Below are 20,710 nucleotides of genomic sequence, written 5' to 3' on the forward strand. Positions count from 1 at the left end.
ATCTGGTCATCCTCTGTCGCAAATAATTTCGGGAATTTTCGCAAAACTCCTCTCAGTGCCTTCCTATCCGCCTGTGTAACATGTTGCAAATCAAGTGCTGAAATTAATTTTTCTACTTCTTCCACATTCTGTGCAACATTTCTCGTCTCATACTGTACGTTGTTCTTATGAAATGATAAAGCTACCCATTTCATTATGTATGATGTCAATTTTTTATTATTGGAGTTAAAATTAACGTGGATATATGACCAAACCTAACCAACCCTTCCTAACCTAACCTAACCTACCTTTATAGGTTAGGTTAGGTTAGGTAGCTGAAGAAATTAGGTTAGGTTAGGTTAGGTAGGTTAGGTAGTCGAAAAAACATTAATACATGAAAACTTGGCTTATTAGGCAAATCGGGCCTTGCATAGTAGGCTGAGAAGTGCATTCTGGCTACTAGGTACGACATATATATATATATATATATATATATATATATATATATATATATATATATATATATATATATATATATATATATATATATATATATATATATATATATATATATATATTATATATATATATATATATATATATATATATATATATATATATATATATATATATATATATATTATATATATATATATATATATATATATATATATATATATATATATATATATATATATATATATATATATATATATTACGCTAATCTCCGACAGTTCTTCACCCTCCTAACCTTTAGAATTTGACATTTTCACACAACGTTCCATCGGCATCCGAGCGGTTTTTATATATATACTATATAGATGTCATGTCTGTGACAGGGGAAAAAATATGCTTTCGTAAAAAACTGTTTTTTTCATGTGAGGGAAATCTTCGAAACCTCTTTACCAATTGCTTTGAAATTTTGACATAACATTGCATTCGAATAGGCATGTGTTTTTATATACCTACTATATACATGCCTCGCCTGTGACAGGAAAAAAAAACATGATTTAACAAAAAACTGCGCAATCTGTGGGACGAAAGAGCAACACACGTTATAATCTCCAAAAGTTCTTCATCAATTGGTTGGAAATTTTGACACAACGTTCCATTCGAAATAGAATTTTCATAGATGTCGAATGATTTTCATTATGATATCATTATTTTGTGACATTGCATTGGAATTGAGCTGAGTTGTTTACCATACCGTTCATTTTGTAAATATAAGTATAGATGCCACACCTGTAACAGGTAAAAACCTTCTTCTTATTAAGAAACAGCGCCATCTGTTGCACGTAAGAGCATCATATTCTATACTAAATATATTACGATTCCATAACAATGTTTCTGATTGCATTGATAAATTGAATTTTCCTCGATTTCGATTATTTTCATTTTGATTTAATTATTTTGTGTGATGCTGCGTTGGAATTGAGCTGTGTTGTTTACCATACCTTTCATTTTGTGAGTATAGTTTATTTTTTTTATTTTTTCATTGTTTTCATTTCGTTTTTTAACTGTTTTTCTTATATTTCAGTGATGGGAACGTTAAATCATTTGATGTTCCCAATTTTCTGATGGAAACATCAGATCATTTGATGTTCCCAGTTTTTTTATGGGAACATCAGGTCATTTGATGTTCCTAGTTTTTTTATGGGAACATCAGATCATTTGCGAATGCATCGGATGAGGGAGTGGGTAATGGTGGGGAGGACGAGGGGACATTGGAGTGGGGGATGTTGGGGAAGACGAGGGGATGGGAGAGAGAGGAATGTTAGGGAGGACGAGGGGACAGGGGAGTGAGAGATGGTGGGGACAACGAGGGGATGTTGGAGTGAGGAATTGTTAGGAGGATGAGGAGACAGTGGAGTGGGGGATGGTGGGGAGTACTCTCCAAACCATATCTCTCTCTCTCTCTCTCTCTCTCTCTCTCTCTCTCTCTCTCTCTCTCTCTCTCTCTCTCTCTCTCTCTCTCTCTCTCTCTCTCTCTCTCTCTCTCTCTCTCTCTCTCTCTCTGTCTCTCTCTCTCTCTCTCTCTGTCTCTCTCTCTCTCTCTCTCTCTCTCTCTCTCTCTCTCTCTCTCTCTCTCTCTCTCTCTCTCTCTCTCTCTCTCTCTCTCTCTCTCTCTCTCTCTCTCTCTCTCTCTCTCTCTCTCTCTCTCTCTCTCTCTCTCTCTCTCTCTCTCTCTCTCTCTCTCTCTCTCTCTCTCTCTCTCTCTCCTCTCTCTCTCTCTCTCTCTCTCTCTCTCTCTCTCTCTCTCTCTCTCTCTCTCTCTCTCTCTCTCTCTCTCTCTCTCTCTCTCTCTCTCTCTCTCTCTCTCTCTCTCTCTCTCTCTCTCTCTCTCTCTCTCTCTCTCTCTCTCTCTCTCTCTCTCTCTCTCTCTCTCTCTCTCTCTCTCTCTCTCTCTCTCTCTCTCTCTCTCTCTCTCTCTCTCTCTCTCTCTCTCTCTCTCTCTCTCTCTCTCTCTCTCTCTCTCTCTCTCTCTCTCTCTCTCTCTCTCTCTCTCTCTCTCTCTCGCTCTCTATCTCTCACTCCCTCTCTCTCTCTCTCTCTCTCTCTCTCTCTCTCTCTCTCTCTCTCTCTCTCTCTCTCTCTCTCTCTCTCTCTCTCTCACTCTCTCTCTCTCTCTCTCTCTCTCTCGCTCTCTATCTCTCACTCTCTCTCTCTCTCTCTCTCTCTCTCTCTCTCTCTCTCTCTCTCTCTCTCTCTCTCTCTCTCTCTCTCTCTCTCTCTCTCTCTCTCTCTCTCTCTCACTTTGCTTTACCAAATGATTGGGAAATAATTTGTTGACATTATCGATGTTAGGATGAAGCTAAACACTTGTGTTTACAACCACTGATCATTTATACCTATTTTGGACACCACCGATGACTATTAATAAAAGGAGAACCACCAATAATTAAGTTTTACAGTCTTCAATAAATGTTTCTAACTTAAGCCTTGTTTGTTGTCCCGATCATCAACCTCTGGACGGTTATTGAGACAACTAGAAATGTTTACTAACCAGCCAACATATATACCTTTGTCCTGAACATTATAGTATACTCTGAGTGTATAAACAATTAGAAACGTGGTATACCTCTTGGTATATATCTCCCTGTGTTAACAGTGTTTACAAGTTTAGGCACTATGATTGTTCATCAGGAAGGTTCATTAGGCCAAAACAAATTCACATAAATTGTGTGCCTTAAATTCCTAACTTCTGGTTTTGGTGTCATAAATAACAGGAAATTTCATGAAATATTGAATACAAAGAAATAAAGAAAAGAAATCAATTGATTTTGTAATGAATGTATTAACCAAGAAGCGAGCGAAACACAGTAACTGAAGAACACTGTTCTCAGCTCTGTGTTCACATCAGCACCAAATTCCTCTCACACTGACGTCCGCCACATCTGCTGTTAGTTTATGTGTTGAGTGTTTAATGTGCGCTTCTTTTCCTACAGTGATTTACAATAATACTTTTTTGGAAGTAATCGGAGTGTTGTTGTTTTTTCTTTAGAAGCAGGAGGTAATTTTTTTTCTTTGTATTTGTTTTCTGAAATTTGCAGCACTGATTGTTTTCTTTGTATAAGTTTTTTTGAAATTTGCAACATTGATATTCTTCAAAAGGGGTAGAATGTATTTTATGGCTTTCTGTAGACGCCTAAGAAGAGAATGTTGTTTGTATGGTTGTCACGGATGAGGAAGATGAAGGGTCGGTCACAGGTGAACTCTCGGGGAACGGGAGGAAGACCGAAGGATAGGATAATAGCTCCGATCAGAGCTGTTGCGGCGGCGGCCTCGGCGCCCTCCTCGTTCACCTCCACCACCGCCTTATGGATCGTCTTGCCCACCTTTACTCTCCTTGAAGGATCATACACTGAGAGATCAGCACCGTCAGTGAACAGGTCAGTACTCCCCAGACGCTCAATAGCCTGTAAGGGCAATGATAGGGTCATTAACATCATTGGAACTTTTCCGTTTCTTTGGACTCTAAAACGTTTTGGCCAACCGATGTGATATTTCCAAGATTTTCTACACGAAACTACTCAGAGTTAAATTACTGGTTGAAAAAAAAGAGTAGTAAAATAAATAAATAGTTATTTCAGACAAAGCTGAGAATTAGCATAATTGAAGTTATAAGAGGTGGATGCCAGGACTGATGTATTTATACAACAGGATTGCCAGGACTGTAGAAAATACAACAGTGGTGGCACGCACCACTGACCAGGGAAGACTGTAAATACTGGAGCTATACTCATAAAAAAGACACACCCTAAATTTACAGAGTAACAACTTCGATACTTTATCTACGCTAAAATCCAGACCTCACCACAACACAAGATATCTGCATTTCTACCTCGCTTGATTGACATCTACTCTCCAGTGTTTGATTGGTATCCTTCCCCATTGTGTCCCTATTTCAACACCTATGTGTGATTGCTTCACCTTAACCACCTCATACAACTTCACCTCTTTCACATGTGTCTTTAGGATAAATTTTCACCTTGTATTTCTTACCTGAAAATGTTCCAGAATGGAACGAACCGGTGTATAAAATATACATTCATTAATGATCAGTTTCTTTACCATGAATTTCGGTAAATTGACTGTTTTTCATAATTCCGAGAGAAATAAAATAGTTAGGAGAATAGAAAACTTATGAGATCAACAACGCTAGCAATGCCACCATATTTAACCAAATATGCTTAAATGAACGGCTGCTGCCCAAATACACACACACACACACACACACACACACACACACACACACACACACACACACACACACACACACACACACACCCTCGTAGCCTGGTGGATAGCGTGCAGGATTCGTAATTCTGTGGCGCGGGTTCGATTCCCGCACGAGGCAGAAACAAATGGGCAAAGTTTCTTTCACCCTGAATGCCCCTGTTACCTAGCAGTAAATAGGTACCTGGGAGTTAGTCAGCTGTCACGGGCTGCTTCCTGGGGTGTGTGTGTGTGGTGTGGGGGAAAAAAAAAAAAGTAGTTAGTAAACAGTTGATTGACAGTTGAGAGGCGGGCCGAAAGAGCAATGCTCAACCCCCGTAAAAACACAACTAGTAAACACACACACACACATATATATATATATATATATATATATATATATATATATATATATATATATATATATATATATATATATATATATATATATATATATATATGTCGTACCTAGTAGCCAGAACGCACTTTTTGGCCTACTATTCATGGCCCGATTTGCCTAATAAGCCAAGTTTTCCTGAATTAATGTATTTTCTCTAATTTTTTTCTTATGAAATGATAAAGCTACCCATTTCATTATGTATGAGGTAAATTTTTTTCTATTGGAGTTAAAATTAACGTAGATATATGACCGAACCTAACCAACCCTACCTAACCTAACCTAATCTATCTTTATAGGTTAGGTTAAGTTAGGTAGCCGAAAAAGTTAGGTTAGGTTAGGTTAGGTAGGTTAGGTAGTCGAAAAACAATTAATTCATGAAAACTTGGCTTATTAGGCAAATCGGGCCTTGCATAGTAGGCTGAGAAGTGTGTTCTGGCTACTATTACGATATATATATATATATATATATATATATATATATATATATATATATATATATATATATATATACATATATATATATATATATTCCTGAAGGAATTGGGGGACAAATTGATCAGCGCTACAAAAGACCAAAAACCAAAACCAAAAAAAAACGGCGAATCTACGCATGAAAAACAGATGTAGAGACATTCATCTGTCTCTGTAATAATTATTACACTAATTACTTGAATGTGAAGCAACTAAAGTCCCGTTAATCAAACTTAAAATTCAACCAACAAGAACAGCTGCATTAGATGCAGAATCCACAGTGACAATAATAGTTAGAAAAGTAGTTGAAGAATTGGACGCATTAGTGAACACTTTGCATCTATATCCGCCACCAAGGTAATGTTATTAAAACAAGACTAAAACCAGTGTGCTAAAACAGAAGAGGAAAAGAAACGGGAGAACAGGAGGCAACCCCACCTCGATTTAAAACTTTGACCCAAATATCACAGTAACAAGGTGTCTGGGGAGTTTTTCATGAGTAGATTGGCCGTTTTTTTTTTGTTTTATAATAAGTTATCAATTGTATTTTCAGGTCCCTAATCTGTGAAAAACATGGAGGTATATTAACCTGTACAACAGGTAGAGTAGTGGCAGTTTTTGCTAGTGAGTCTGTCTTTTCATTACCATTTATACCACTGTGACTTGGTATTCAATTTAGAGTGACTGACACCCATAGATTGTGTGCTTCGTTTCCTATATGTAGGATTTCTATGATGACTTGTATATTATCTCTGTGCTGGCTGGATAACAAAGCCTGGAACGAAGATTTAGAATCTGAATAAATGATGACATCATGTAAGTTATTCTTAATTGCATGCTCCAGTAAGCTTCATATTAGTTAATGGAAACTGCTGCCCCCACCAGTATCTCTTTCCTGATCAACTGATCCATCTGTGAAGATATCAGTGGTTGTCGGTCTTGAGTTGCTTTCCATTTGTTGTTCTATGATTGCTTTGATCCTCTGAGAGTCACAAGCTGATTTTTTACCTGATAGTCTTTCAATGATTATCTTTAAACTTGATTCTTCCCATGGAGGAGGCTGCCGAAAGTGTTGATATGGTCTAAATTCTCAATTGTTTCTAATGGTTTGTTTCAAGTCCACTTTCTCTTGAATCGTAACCAGATTATCTTTCCATGCACTTGTTCTATATTGAAGATATCTGTGATTCGATCTGTGTATGCTATCTTTGATTGACAGTATGGTGATGGTTCCAACAAGTTTTGTTGTTATGGTGGCTATTTCTTGTTTGATCCTGTTTTCTAAGGCTGGTAAGTTGGTTTCCATTCTTAGATTCTTTCTACGCATCCATATAAGTGCACTCAGCATTGTTCTGAGGGCTTCAATTTGAGTTTCTCCCATTGGTTTTCGCTAAGAGCAGGAGTAGCATAGTCAGTGAGTGACCTAACTTCTTCAACGAAGTACATTTTGAGTACTGGCAGAGTTGCACCATCTCTAAGACTTGTCTGGGAGCAGAAAGCTGAGTTTCTGGCTTTGGAACGTTGCCGAAGATATTCAATTTCTCTAGTGATTTTCAACTGGATGTCTATTATGACTCCAAGATATTGAAAAGAGGTAACACACTCAATCTCTTGTTCTTATATTGCGAGTTTGATGTCTTGAGCTCTCATTTTAACAACCATTGCTTGGGTTGTATTGTTGTTTATTTTCATTGCTATGCGTTCCGTTTCCTTCCTGATGATGTCTAGGCATTTTTGTGCATGGTTCTTGGCGCCTTTGCCATTCAAAGTCATCTGCATAGTTAAACAGTTTGGTCTTTGGTAACTTGAGCTTCATGAATTGTTCCATGAGACAGTTGAAGTGGAAGGGGCTTTAGCTTTTCTGTTAAGCAACTTCCTTTGACAAAGGCAAGAGCGTGTCCTTTGATTTCATTATCCACCAGGCAGCACAATGTAGCTAGAGCATTAATTAGCTTGAAGGCTTTTTGTAGATCCTGACAAATAAGGATTCACGGTTTGTCATTGATTTGATCCAGGAGGGAGGTATGGTGGTTCCCACACCTTTTCTGTAAGCAAACATATTTTGGTGCTGTGGATTGGCTTTCCATTCAATTCGATTAAGAGCCATTCTTTCCGCAGTTTTGGACAGCTTGTTAATAAGATGGGTCTTGTATTTCCTGGGTCTTTACGTTTTTGAATGGGAACTATAATTTTACTATTCCAAGAGAGTGGTCGAGTTCTTGTCACCTATTCTCTGTTGATTAGATTCAAGAAGGCTTCTTCACTCTTTTCTCCTAGCTTGGCCAGCATGTTGTGTGTGATTTGGTCCTCGCCTGGAGCTGTGTTTTTAGTTTTCTTTGTAGCTCTTCTGAATTCTTTAAAGATTGAAAGGTTGGTGTAGTTCGTCAGGTATGGCTAAAGCATCGTCTATGTTTTTCCCCATCTTGCTGCTTGAAGTCTTTTTTGGTGAGTCAGAGTTGATTGTGGAAGTTTAGTGGAACTGGTTCTTGAAACAAATAGATTTGCTAGTTTTTCTGCTTCTTGGTCTGGATGACCATAATGGGGCGGAACAGGACGTAATTTTCTTTTGACTTTGTTGATCTGCCTCCGGATGTCGCTCAAGAATGTATGCTGATTTAACTTGGCACACCATAACTTGGCCATTTTTCTTCTCTGATTTTTTTCTGTTTCTTCATGCCCTTGACCTCAGACAGCTGTAAGAAGTTCCAGATTAGCTTGGGTTCTGTCTCTTCTGAAGTTTTTTTGTGCACAATTTAGTCTGTTATGAAGTTTTTTTTATCCTATTATTGTAACATCAATGGTCTTTATGTTGTTGGTTAATTGTTTTCTTTTTGCAGATGGAGTAATTTGTTGCTTAATGTATTGTATTTACTAAATCTTTTTCCATCTCTTCAGTGTTGTTAGGCGGGGTGTAGTTTCGGTGCCAAATTTCAAGAGATTCCTGATATTTCGTCCAATCTGCTTTGATATAGTCCCATCTGGGCTCGGGAGCTGGGGGTCTGGGAGGAAGTGCTATATTAATAACTGTTCTTGCAGCAAAGTGGTCACTAGTCAGTACATAGTCAAATGACCAATAACACAATAACCAAAGAGCCAGAGCTTAACCCCCACAAGCACAACTAGGTGAATAGGTGAGTACAACTCATAAATACTGGTAGAGACAAACGTGAGGTCCAGCTACCTGCCACGAATATGGGTTGGTTCCGTTAAGTTAAGCAGACGGACTTCAGTCACTTCATCCAAAAAGTGTTCAATATGTCTTTCACTGGCTTTGGTTCTTGGTGAATCAAGTAGCAATCCACTATAAGCGTTAAAGTCATCCGAGACGATAGTAGGTGTGGTGACCTCTATTAAAAGATTGCAGAGAGATCCATATCGTGTTCTCTATGGCTCCTTTATTCATTGAAGACGGACAGCATTGAATTCTTCATGGGGGATTAATTCTCATAATTTCGACGTCATCACGTCCTTCACGTCCTCTTCGTTCACAGGTCTGTGATTGGAGTGGCATTAATATAATTTCTTACTAGTAGTGAAATGCCATTGGTGCCACCTTGTGCAACTGGGCAGTGGGAACCTTGATATCCTGGGATATTAATACTTCTTTCAGTCCTGGTAAGTGCTTCTTGACGTAAAATAATATCAAAGTTGTCCTTGAGAAGCACTGCTATGAGTGTTTGAGCTTTGCTTTTAAATCCTTGAATGTTCCATTGTATAATATTGAGATTGATGTTATTGTCCGATATTCTGTATGAGTATCCATTGAATCCATCGTGGTTTCTAATGGGCTGATTTTCCCGACAGCTTGTGTCTTCTTGGCTGGAGTAGAGAATGCCATTGGGTGCTGAAACAATTCATTTTCGTCACCTTCTTCGACTTCGTCAACATTTTCCGGTAGGGCTTGTAGACGTGTGGAGGAAATAAGTTCAGTAGATTTTTTTTTACCTTTGTTGACATTTCCTTCTTTGAATGAGGGTTGGTCTGCCGCAGTGCTTGTTTATGCTTTACCAAGCATCATGCTGATGGTCTCTGTCAATGAGTCAATAATCATTACCACAGTGGTCACTTGATACTCCTTTGGCTGCCTTTCTTTTGTCAGGTGAGGAGACTCTGGGTTGGGTCGTGGTGTCTTTGCCATCCAGCTACTGGGGCATTTGATGACGTAGAAGTCATCATTCGTGCTTGAGATATCCTGGAAGAAATAGCAGGTGTATTAATGTTTTTACCCTGATCTATGCGATAGTTTTTTGCCTTGTGTAGTAGGGCTTTGTTTTCTACAGTTGTTCGAGGCCCTGGTGTTCAGAATGGTGCATCATGGGTGCTCAAGACTCGGAACAGATTCGGACTTGCCGAGGAGTATTCCATTGGCGTTTAACTGAGGGTCTGGTAGTTTGCTTCGTGGATTTGTGGCTTCGGGTTGCTGGGTAGATCTAAAGGTTTGGAGAGGAGATATGATTGCTTGGTGAAGATTAAGCCACCCAGGAGGTGGCACGGGTATGAATAGCCCGTAAGTGGTAGATTTGATTTTTTATTTTTAATGAATGTATACTGTGTGTTGAGGTCGCATTTAAATCGTCAGGCTGCTATCGCTGGGGAGGATACTGCTTGACAGTATTTATGAGCATGTCCACCTCCTAGAGACCTTTTTTGACCAGAAAAGTGGCAGGGTTGATGGTTTCAGGGTGGTTACTGCAAGATTCAGGGACTCTTAAAGCTCTTCTGAGATCGTTGGTTGCTTGACATTCCAGGAGATAGTGAAGTAATGGCTTTTCTGTGATTATTTGGCAGCAGATGCATTCTCTCTATCTGGGTTCACTAATTTCCACAGTTGCATCTGTAACCTAGACGTAGTCTATATAACCGAACTGCTATTTCCCTGTGGATTTCTTTTGGGATATTTAGCCTGTCTAGGAGATATGAAGGAAATCTAATATATTTGCCCGAAACGCTATGCGTACTAGTGGCTTTAGGTATTATATGTACTAGCTCTTTCTTTAAATCCAACATTATGTTTGTAACTCATCTGTAATGTACGTACCTTTAGCTGAATAAAGAATCTGAATCTGAATCTGATACCTCCCAGTACCAGACTGGGAGGTCAGGTACATATAAGATGAAGTGAGGAGAAAGGCGAAAGTAAAAGGGTAGAGGTAAATTGAGGAGGTCAATAGAATAAGCATACAAATATAAATCAGGTGATAGGGTAATTAGAACTCAGGTGACTGTAATTGGTTGGGTGTTTTGGGTGGTGACATCATTGTAGGAATTTTCGTGTTCCGGTCTTGCTCGTACATTCATGGTGCATAGAGTGAATAGATCTGTAATTTGGGTATTGATGGTGGGTTGTTCTTCATTTATGTGTAGAGCTTCAAGAATTTGTAGCCTCCTTTCCTTTTGGGCTTTTTCTATTATGCATATGTTCATATTTAGCATTTCTCTTGTTAGGGTGATATTATGGGCTTCTCTCATGTGATTTTTAAGGGCACCTGTCTGAAGCTGACAGGCTAAATGCCTCATAAGCTTGGTCGACATCAAACCTATGTACTTAGATTGAAGATTAAATCCTACATGGGGGACAAGTGCACATATATACCACATTGTGCTGCAGCAAATGACACCCAGCTGCTTTGGGCTATTTTTAATGAGGAGATCAGTGGTCTTCATTCAATAGTATATAATGATGTTTATGTTTTGGTATGGGTTGTACTTTTTACTTATTTACAGACTATTTCTGTCATTATTCTTTACTCATTCTTGTGCATGGTGTATTTGTAATATAATTTTAGTGGAGGTGTTGTGGTTTCTGGTTTTGGTTCAGGATTGTACCACTGGTCCAATTGGCGTCTTGTAATGGAGTTGATATCATGGTTTATAGCCATTCTTTACCAATACTTAGTTATCCTTTCAAACTTCTTACTCACTTTGCTCCTTTCAGAGCCGTGGGTGAGGGCTGGACGACTATATGCTTTGAAAAAAAATACGGCTTTATATCTTTGGGGGCACTCCCACCCTTCAGGCATAATCCTATGTTTGTAGGCTTGGTATATATGCTGGTACTTAGAGATGCTTCTATGTTTGTTATGAACACATCCAGGAACAGCAGACTGTAATTGTTACTATTCTCATGGGTGAAACAAAGTCCTGACTTTCTCTCTAGAGAGCTTTTTGGATCGATTAGTTCTTCTCGGTCTTTTACTCTTACAAATATGTCATCGACATAACGGCAATAAGTAGCAACGATTTGTGTCTCATATTGAAAACTCTGTCCTCGATGGTGCCCATGTACAAGTTAGCAAAAGGCACTGATGGGGAGGAGCCCATTGCTACTGTTTCCTTGCTGGCTGATGATATGAGCTCCGTTGTGCATGTTTCGAGTAGATTCATCTGGTGTGACTCCAGTATGTCTAATTTGGGGGTGCTCTCGTCTCTGTATACTCTGTCCAGGATCATTGTACGGTGGTGTCGACCGGGTCGTTGGTAAAAAGAGATTCGACGTCCATTGAAGCAATAATTCCTTCGGGTTGTGTAGTCCTGGTTATCTATTGGAAATCTGCTAATGATTGAAGTCTACAGTTGCGTGGAGAGTATGGAGTTAGGAGTTCGTTTAGTCGTTAGAAAAGGTGGAAGGTTGGAGGTGGTATCAACCCCAACCTTACCAGCACTATACTACCTCCAGGCCGTCCCGACCACACTCCTAGTACTGTCAGCAAAAGATGCCGATACCGGCCAAGGAACATAATGGGACATCGGAGGAGACGTGACAGCGAATATAATGAGGCAACGAAGGGGGAAGGACGTGACAGGGAACATAATGAGACAATGGAGCAGCCTTGACGGGGAACATAATGGAACATAATGAGACAATGGATCGTGACAGGGAACATAATGAGACAAAGGAGGAGCCTTGACGGGGAACATAATGAGACAATGGAGGGGGGGGGGGGTGACAGGGAACATAATGAGACAACAGAGGGGGGGGGCGTGACAGGGAACATAATGAGACAATGGAAGGGAGGGGACGTGACAGGGAACATAATGAGACAATGGAAGGGAGGGGACGTGACAGGGAACATAATGAGACAATGGAAGGGAGGGGACGTGACAGGGAACATAATGAGACAATGGAAGGGAGGGGACATAACAGGAAACATATTGAGACAACGAAGGGGAAGTGACGAGGAACATATTGAGACAACGGAGGGGACGTGACAGGGGAACAAAATGAGACAACAGAGGGGACGTGATAGGGAAAATAATAAGACAACGGGGGGGGGACGTGACAGGAAACATAATGAGACAACGGAGGACGTGATAGGAAATATATTGAGACAACGGAGGGGACGTGATAGGAAATATATTGAGACAACGGAGGGGACGTGATAGGAAATATATTGAGACAACGGAGGGGACGTGACAGGGAACATATTGAGACAACGGAGGGGACGTGACAGGGAACATATTGAGACAACGGAGGGGACGTGATAGGAAATATATTGAGACAACGGAGGGGACGTGATAGGAAATATATTGAGACAACGGAGGGGACGTGATAGGAAATATATTGAGACAACGGAGGGGACGTGATAGGAAATATATTGAGACAACGGAGGGGACGTGACAGGGAACATATTGAGACAACGGAGGGGACGTGACAGGAAACATTTTGAGACAACGGAGGACGTGATAGGAAATATATTGAGACAGCGGAGGGGACATGACAGGGAACTGTTATGACCACACACATATGTATGATGTGTTCAAACCATATAGTAAAATAACAGTGTTATTTCTTATATCTGTATTCTTATATTTTTATATCTGTACTCTCGTGTTGATATTACGCTAGCAGAAGCTAAATAATAATTGTGTACATATATAGTAGTATGAAGAATTAGATATACCTGAGGAATGACTAGGGATATACGGTAATGTAAGTGGTGAACACCGGTCGACCAGATAACTACTGGTAATCCTTCTAATTCCCCCCCCCCCCCCCCTTGGCGAGACGTCGAAGACCAGTGTTACCATATGTAAGAGAATAGACTTCCTTACGTTATTGTATATAAACTATGTTATATTCTAATGTACCTTGAGTTTACTGTATATTCTCCTGTGGAGATTATTGTATATTATAATACGCACTTAGTAATGTGCGACGTAGAAGTTACAATTGGGTTTTTGAGCTTCTGTTATGTGAGAGGGATGACTTGCCATGTTGGCAGCACAGTCGTTCTCGGCCGGCTCAGCTCTTGGTAAGTCATTACTCACCTGATTTCCTAGATAGGAGGACGTATAGACGTCCAGCTGTAAGTTGTGTTATATACTGTTGTTGTTTTTTATTACTCGGGTATAGATAGGAGTAATGATTTTTGTGTAAATGGATCAGACTACCACAGTCTACCGAGATATATCAGTTGTGTTAGGTGGTAGATGTTTTAGTGTTGAGATGGATATTGGATGATCGTAGAGGCTTGTTATTGTGTTATAGTATTTTACTGAATACTCACCCACTACTTATTTATGTATAACACCTCCAACCTGTTACTTGGGTTAGTGTACCACTGCGCCGGGTTGGAGCCTGGTGTTAGCTAGTCCTAAGTATTAGCCGTTACAGATTTTGATTGCTGTGTTTTAAGTTCTTGAAGTTCATTTATGTGAATAATTGAGCTGTGTGCTGAAGTTCCTTGTTCTGATTACAGTATTAGTTGTATACTAATGTATATCAGTTGTATATAGAAAATATTAGTTCTTAGTGTTTTACGGTGACCAGTTTATATGTCCCAGTAAACTGGCGTTGTTTTAACCAGCCTTTTACACTTACCTCTAGACACTTATTGAAAATTGGCCAGGCTTTGGTTGGCCAGCGATGCTGTGGATCATGAGATCATGACAGGAACACAGAGACAACGGAGGGGACGTGACAGGGGTACACAATGAGACAACGGAGGGGACGTGACAGGGGTACACAATGAGACAACGGAGGGGACGTGACAGGGGTACACAATGAGACAACGGAGAGGACGTGACAGGGGTACACAATGAGACAACGGAGGGGACGTGACAGGGGTACACAATGAGACAACGGAGGGGACGTGACAGGGTTACACAATGAGACAACGGAGGGGACGTGACAGGGGTACACAATGAGACAACGGAGGGGACGTGACAGGGGTACACAATGAGACAACGGAGAGGACGTGACAGGGGTACACAATGAGACAACGGAGGGGACGTGACAGGGGTACACAATGAGACAACGGAGGGGACGTGACAGGGGTACACAATGAGACAACGGAGGGGACGTGAAGGGGGTACACAATGAGACAACGGAGGGGGAGGACGTGACAGTGAACATTAGGAACAGTGGAGTAATAATAAGGAGCATGTTGTAGAACATATGTGTTCGCGCTGAGCCCCAAATGTTGAACAAGACACACAGCATGTACAGCTTACCAGCACTACACCACCTCCGGGTCGTCCCAACGACTCTCCTGGTGGTGTCAGCTTAAGATGACGACTCTTCTGGTGGTGTCAGCTTAAGATGGTATCAAGAAACTAATTCAACTTTAACAGACATTTGACTCACCAGCTTCAGTTCTTCCTTGATTGTTTGCTCGAATTTAAACTTTGGAAGTTTAAGGACGACTTTCTGTGTTCTGAGTTTGGTGAGAGCATCCGTGAAAGTGTTGTGTGAGAGGCGTCGCAACATGGCGTCCAGGGGAGTAGTGGCGTCGTCGCCTGCCGTGGTGTAAGGCAAGAACACCAACATGGACGCCGCCTTCCCCTTGTACGGCATCTCCAGCACCGTCGCTCCCAGCTGACTCGAGTCTCCTGCGTCAAACAAACAACTGGTGTTCAGACTGTCCGCCACATCGTGCTAGCATCACGCTGGCATTATCTTCACAAATGATTAGGAAACAAAGTAAATATTTAACATTAAATAACAGGAAGGTCTGTCAGAAACAGAACTGCTTTCAGGTCTTCACACAACAAGATGGGGTACCAAGTGTGCAAAATAAATACTGGTTGGCATGGTAAGCATTGCAGATGAGGAAAAGAAAAAACAGAGGGAAATAGATGCGACAAAAAACTATCAGAAACCCGCAGAAGAATTTTGTTATCAGCTAACTAAATTTTTCAAAAAGATTACATGAGACAAGAGATCTCACAACAATCTGGAAAGAGACAAAAGATGTGTGTAAATGGAAATAGGCGAGAAACGTCATGTTATAGACATTAGGAATCATTAGTCCATATAAGATCCAACTCATTCATTCAACCTGTCCCCTTAAAAAGAACGTCGCATTTGGCCGTTTGCCCGTATGGCCGAATATGGACGTAATTTGAAAATAAAAAAAATTGAAAATAAATTTGGGATTTTTTTTTCAACAACAGTAAGTTAAGGGTCCTCTGATAGGTTAGGTGGGCAGGAAATTCTCATAAAGTTTCAAAACGTTATGAAAAACGTTAATGGAAAGTTACCTCTTCTAAGCTTGCCGAGTACGCCGGACGATTCAGACAGAAAACGGAACAGTACTTCACTTTTGTGAGTCGATTTCATATCAAATTACGTCCAAATTTGGCCATAGCGCGCATACGAGCCAAAAGCGACGTTATTTTTAAGAGGACGGGTTACACACACACCTATATTGGCCCCTGGCTTTAACTGATATATATTAGTAGAGCACATATAGGTAGGTTGCAACGGATATAAGAATATATCATTCATTTTCTTGCCCTTTAAAGTTGGAAGATGGCGAGGAATCCTTTGGATAAAAGTGACCTCCCTCATGTGTCTCATCAGGTGACTGGTGCGTGTGGTGTATCAGTTCCCTTATGTGTCTCACCAGGTGACTGGTGTGTGTGGTGTATCAACTCCCTCAAGTGTCGCATCAGGCGACAGGTGTGTGTGGTGTATCGACTCCCTCATGTGTCTCACCAGGTGACTGGTGTGTGTGGTGTATCAACTCCCTCAAGTGTCGCATCAGGTGACAGGTGTGTGTGGTGTATCGACTCCCTCATGTGTCTCACCAGGTGACTGGTGCGTGTGGTGCATCAACTCCCTCATGTGTCTCATCAGGTGACTGGTGCGTGTGGTGTATCAACTCCCTCATGTGTCTCACCAGGTGACTGGTGTGTGTTGTGTATCAAGTCCCTCAGGTATCTCATTAGGTGACTGGTGCGTGTGGTGTATCAACTCCCTCATGTGTCTCACCAGGTGACTGGTGCGTGTGGTGCATCAACTCCCTCATGTGTCTCATCAGGTGACTGGTGTGTGTGATGTATCAACACCCACATGTGTCTCATCAGGTGACTGTTGTGTGTAGGGTACCAACTCCCGCATGTGTCTCATCAGGTGACTGGTGTGTGTGTCGCGTATACACTCCCGCATGTGTCTCATCAGGTGACTGGTGTGTGTGATGTATTAACTGCATGTGTCTCATCAGGTGACTGGTGTGTGTGTGGTGTATCATCTCCCTTATGTGTCTCATCATGTGACTGGTGCGTGTGGTGTATCAACTCCTTTATGTGTCTCATCAGGTGACTGGTGTGTGTGATGTATCAACTCCCTCATGTGTCTCATCAGGTGACTGATGTGTGTGGTGTATCAACTCCCGCATGTGTCTCATCAGGTGACTGGTGTGTGTGGTGTATCAACTCCCGCATGTGTCTCATCAGGTGACTGGTATGTGTGGTGTATCAACTCGTGTGTCTCATCAGGTGACTGGTGTGTGTGATGTATCAACACCCACATGTGTCTCATCAGGTGACTGATGTGTGTGGTGTATCAACTCCCTCATGTGTCTCACTAGGTGACTTGTGTGTGTGATGTATCAACTCTCTCATGTATCTAATCAGGTGACTGGATTGTGTGGTGTATACACTCCCTCATGTGTCTCATGAGGTGACTGGTGCGTGTGGTGTATCAACTCTCTCGTGTGTCTCATCAGGAGGCTGGTGTGTTGTGTATCCACTCCCTCATGTGTCTCATTAGGTGACTGGTGTGGGGTGTATACTCGCTCATGTGTCTCATGAGGTGAAAGGAGTGTGTGGTGTGTATCAACTCCCTCGTGTGTCTCATCAGGTGACTGGTGTGTGTTGTGTATCAACTCTCTCATGTGTCTCATCAGGTGACTGGTGTGTATGGTGTATCTACACCCTCATGTGTCTCACCAGATGACTGGTGTGTGTGGTGTACCAACTCCCTCATGTGTCTCATCAGGTGACTGGTGTGTGTGGTATATCAATTCCCACATGTTTCTCATCAGGTGAACGGTGTGTGGTGAATCAACTCCCTTATGTGTCTCATCAGGTAACTGGTGTGTTTCGTGTATCAACTCCCTCATGCTTCTCATCAGATGACTGGTGTGTGTGGCGTATCTACTCCCTCATGTGTCTCATTAGGTGACTGGTGTGTATGGTGTATCTACTCCCTCATGTGTCTCATCAGGTGACTGGTGTGTGTGATGTATCAACACCCACATGTGTCTCATCAGGTGACTGATGTGTGTGGTGTATCAACTCCCTCATGTGTCTCACTAGGTGACTTGTGTGTGTGATGTATCAACTCTCTCATGTATCTAATCAGGTGACTGGATTGTGTGGTGTATACACTCCCTCATGTGTCTCATGAGGTGACTGGTGCGTGTGGTGTATCAACTCTCTCGTGTGTCTCATCAGGAGGCTGGTGTGTTGTGTATCCACTCCCTCATGTGTCTCATTAGGTGACTGGTGTGGTGTGTATACTCGCTCATGTGTCTCATGAGGTGAAAGGAGTGTGTGGTGTGTATCAACTCCCTCGTGTGTCTCATCAGGTGACTGGTGTGTGTTGTGTATCAACTCTCTCATGTGTCTCATCAGGTGACTGGTGTGTATGGTGTATCTACACCCTCATGTGTCTCACCAGGTGACTGGTGTGTGTGGTGTACCAACTCCCTCATGTGTCTCATCAGGTGACTGGTGTGTATGGTGTATCTACACCCTCATGTGTCTCATCAGATGACTGGTGTGTGTGGCGTATCTACTCCCTCATGTGTCTCATCAGGTGACTGGTGTGTATGGTGTATCTACTCCCTCATGTGTCTCATCAGGTGACTGGTGTGTATGGTGTATAAACTCCCGCATGTGTCTCATCCGGTGACTGGTGTGTGTGGTGTATAAAGTCCCTCATGTGTCTCATCAGGTGACTGGTATGTATGGCGTATAAACTCCCTCATGTGTCTCATCAGGTGACTGGTGTGCGGTGTATCCATTCATCCATCCACCAACACACACAGGATGAAAAGGATGTATTATTAGGGAAGGCAAGGATGGTTTATTTAACACGGGTGGTACACCCATAAGGAGAGGCATGTGGTGGCTGTGTCCCCTTGTGTCCTCACCCAAATGACTTACAGAGACGTTAAAAGGAACTTTTTCAGCGTCAGAGTAGTTAGTAAATTGAATGCACTAGGAAGTGATGTGGTGGATTCTAACTCCATTCACAATTTCAAATGTAGATATGATGAAGCTCGAGAAGCTCAGGAATCTGTACATCAGAAGATTGACGGTTGAGACGCGTGACCAAAGAGGCAAAGCTCAATTCCTTCAACAAAATTAGGTGAGTACAACAAGGTGACAACTAGATGAGTACACACACACACGCATACACACGCACGCACACACACACACACAGAGTGTGTGTGTGTGTGTATGTGCAGAGCAAGGAAGCAGAGAGTTATAGTGAGGGGTGAGACCTCAGAATGGCGGGAAGTCACCAGTGGAGTCCCACAGGGCTTTGTGCTTGGACCTATCCTGTTTCTGATATACGTAAATGATCTCCCAGAGGGTATAGACTCATTCCTCTCAATGTTTGCTGACGACGCCAAAATTATGAGAAGAATTAAGACAGAGGAAGACAGCTTGAGACTTCAAGAAGACCTGGACAAGCTGCAGGAATGGTCGAATAAATGGCTGTTAAAGTTTAACCCAAGCAAATGTAATGTAATGAAGATAGGAGTGGGAAGCAGAAGACCAGATACAAGGTATCACTTGGGAGATGAAATACTTCAAGAGTCAGAGAGAGAGAAAGACCTGGGGGTTGATATCACGCCAGACCTGTCCCCTGAAGCTCATATCAAGAGAATAACATCAGCAGCATATGCCAGGTTGGCTAACATAAGAACGGCCTTTAGAAACTTGTGTAAGGAATCTTTCAGAACATGATATACCACATATGTCAGATCAATCCTGGAGTATGCGGCTCCAGCATAGAGTCCATATCTAGTCAAGCATAAGACTAAACTGGAAAAGGTTCAAAGGTTTGCCACCAGACTAGTACCCGAGCTGAGAGGTATGAGCTACAAGGAGAGACTTCGGGAATTGAACCTCAAACCGTTGGAAGACAGAAGAGTTAGGGGGAACATGATCACCACATTCAAGATTCTCAAGGGAATCGACAGGGTTGATAAAGATAGGCTATTTAACACAAGGGGCACACGCACTAGGGGACACAGGTGGAAACTGAGTGCCCAAATGAGCCACAGAGATATTAGAAAGAACTTTTTTAGTGTCAGAGTGGTTGACAAATGGAATGCATTAGGAAGTGATGTGGTGGAGGCTGACTCCATACACAGTTTCAAGTGTAGATATGATAGAGCCCAATAGGCTCAGGAACCTGTACACCTGTTGATTGACGGTTGAGAGGCGGGACCAAAGAGCCAGAGCTCAACCCCCGCAAGCACAACTAGGTGAGTACACATACACACACACAAAGACACACACATAGCTGTCCTGTAGGTTGGGCTGTGATAGCTGAGGAGACAGCTCTCTGGATCCATAATTCTAGGGTTCGAGCTCTATTCCCGGTGATGGCAGAAACAACTGGGCAGAGTTTCTTTCACCCTGATGCTCCTGTTACATAGCAGCAAATAGGTACCTGGGAGTTAGATAGCTGATACGGGCTGCTTCCTGGGTGTTTGTGTGCGGGGAAGGGGGGGGGGGGAACAGTTGATTGATTGACAGTTGAGAGGCGGGTAGAAAAAGAGCAAAGCTTAACCCCCCGCAAGCTAGGTGAATACAAGTAGGTGAATACACATACACACACACACACAAAACATGACAGAAACAATATGGCAGTTAACACTATAATTGAGAGGGAAACAT

At 41.8% G+C, this 20,710-nt stretch overlaps 1 protein-coding gene and 1 pseudogene across 1 annotated transcript in view; one reads left to right on the plus strand and one right to left on the minus strand.

Moving 5' to 3' along the window:
* Positions 1–20,710, plus strand: part of LOC138362736 (serpin B3-like) — a 433,705-nt gene that overhangs the window by 342,808 nt on the left and 70,187 nt on the right. The window lies entirely within an intron of this gene.
* LOC138362735 (serpin B3-like) overlaps positions 3,255–20,710 on the minus strand; it is a 65,229-nt pseudogene continuing 47,773 nt past the window's right edge.

This window comes from Procambarus clarkii, chromosome 9 (genome assembly GCF_040958095.1).
Source record: "Procambarus clarkii isolate CNS0578487 chromosome 9, FALCON_Pclarkii_2.0, whole genome shotgun sequence".
In the NCBI taxonomy this organism is placed as follows: Eukaryota; Metazoa; Arthropoda; class Malacostraca; order Decapoda; family Cambaridae; genus Procambarus; species Procambarus clarkii.